Source organism: Desmodus rotundus, chromosome 11 (assembly GCF_022682495.2).
Source record: "Desmodus rotundus isolate HL8 chromosome 11, HLdesRot8A.1, whole genome shotgun sequence".
Taxonomy (NCBI): domain Eukaryota; kingdom Metazoa; phylum Chordata; class Mammalia; order Chiroptera; family Phyllostomidae; genus Desmodus; species Desmodus rotundus.
Genome location: NC_071397.1, coordinates 30,546,242 through 30,548,456, shown reverse-complemented (window position 1 = coordinate 30,548,456; position 2,215 = coordinate 30,546,242).

Here is a 2,215-nt window from a genome sequence, read left to right as displayed (position 1 = left end):
CATCTTGCGAGTCTTTGGGAAAGAAGCCAAGTAAATGTTTGTTGTTGTTAGGGTAATTATTTCCTAAAGAATGCACACAGTTTGGCTTTGCCAACCAAATCACTCCACAAGACACATAATTTTAACCTCTGTTTTATCTTATTTGTTGAAATTAAGTAACAGAAGGAGAACTTATTTTTACTGCTCCTTTAAAACTGGCTGGAAAAGGAAGTCCAGAGCTTTTACATATAATTCCCACAGATAAAAGTTTGCTTTACAATTATTTTCATTTCAAATTATTGCTATCATAGTAAATTAGATGCCTACATGAATGTAGAGTGCTGAGTGAAAATAGAGAGGGCATGGATACTTTTTAAATGCATTTTGCTCATTGATGTATTTTTAGTCATGCATTGTCTTCTCATAATAGAAAAAAGAGATATCAAAACTAGACCCAAGGAAAAAAATGCTTCCCCACTTCTAAGTTAATCATGACCATTTTCTAAGTTTCTAAGTTTCTAAGTTAACTTCTAAGTTTCACTGGTCATTTCTATCTGGCCATACACGTCCAAGTCAGGAATCACAGAGTGTTTTTTAGAATGACTGATTTCTTTTCCATGTGGCCTGTTTTAAGTGGATTCTTTCTTGCAGAGAGGGAACCAGGTGGTGTATTTCACAACATCAGGAGTCTGCATTAAGGAACCAAGCAGGAATGAGAGGGAAGAGGAAAAGGAAGAATGTATTGATTAGCTCGACACAAATTATCTGGAGAAAGTTTTGACCTGGACAGCAATCCACCCACTAATTATAACCAGCAGTTAACAGCTTTTAATTTAATGGAAATCTTTGATCTTGAAGACATATGTGGTAGGAAAAGAACTTTTAAAGTTACCCATCAACATTTTCTTCTTTTTTTTTTTTCCTGCTAGAAGTCTCTTAGGGCTTTGCAGAGCCCGCACTGTAACTGCTTTCTCGTGCTAAGCCTCACTTACTTTTCTGGCATGCAGCCACCCCAAGTATCATCTGCTTCTTGCCAACAAAGTTTAAAGCGGTTTCTGTCGATTGCCCCATCCATTCTGCTCCCATTGTGCTCGTAGAGAGTGATCGGATGTCTTGTGGCTGGGTTGAAAAAAAGCACTTTTAAAATCCTGGGACTCTCAGGTTAATGTCCACCATACGTCTCTCCCAGCCAGCATTCAGGAATCTCAGATAGAGGAGTTCACATATTCTAAAAATCATCCAGGCTTAGCAGGGAAGCAAAAATTGAGGTCATTTCATAAATACCCTCTTATTTGAACATTTCACAGGCAAAATAGAAGCAATCTGATCTTGTTTAACCAGAAAGATTAAAAGCTGATGTTGGCAGTTTTCATTTTTAAGAGTAAAAGGACAAAGATTTGTGGTTTTTCTGTTTAGTGAACAGATACCAACAAATGTGATTACTTTTCATGTAACATCACCTCTCTTATAAAAACAAAACAAAACAAAACTAGAACGTTCTACTATTTGTACTGTTTACATGCCAGAATCTGTGCAAGGGGCTATAAGTGAGTACATGAACACTGAGAGCTGTGTTAAAGGGGGTCTCTCCAGACTTGCCAGCTGACAGGGAGAGTGGCCAGACAAATCAGTATTTCAGATGAACAAGGGATACTTTTTACATAAGTATATGCTAAATATTACATGATACATACTTATACTGAAAAATATTTGTTGTTCATCTGAAATTCAAATTTGACTGGGTTTTCTATATATTTATTTGCTGAATCTGGCAATCCTAAATAATTGGACCTCACAGGTTAAATTCACAGTGTGATGGAATTTGGCCAACCTTTCCGAGGAAGACACGAGATTTTCTAAGTACACAGATATTGGATCCATAGGTTAATCACATTAATCAAGTTCATAAAAGTTTATTTACTCACAGTAACAGAGCAAATAACAGGTCCCTGAATACCTCCAAGCACATCAACAGTACAGGTGGTGAGGTCAAAGTGGTTTTCAGGCACAAGATGCTCACTGGAATGTGTGATTGTTTTATGGTTTAAGACTAACCTGGGCTGAAGAATTAAACTCCCAGTTGGGAACTTGGCAATGGGATCTTACTATTTTTATAAAATGGACTGGCTTACATTCTCTGTTTCCTGAACGTGCCCAGATGGGTTCTGCTAGTGTTTCTGTCTGTGACTCCTTTTTCTAAGCTTCCCTGGGTTGTCTAACCCCTACCCCAGAGTGA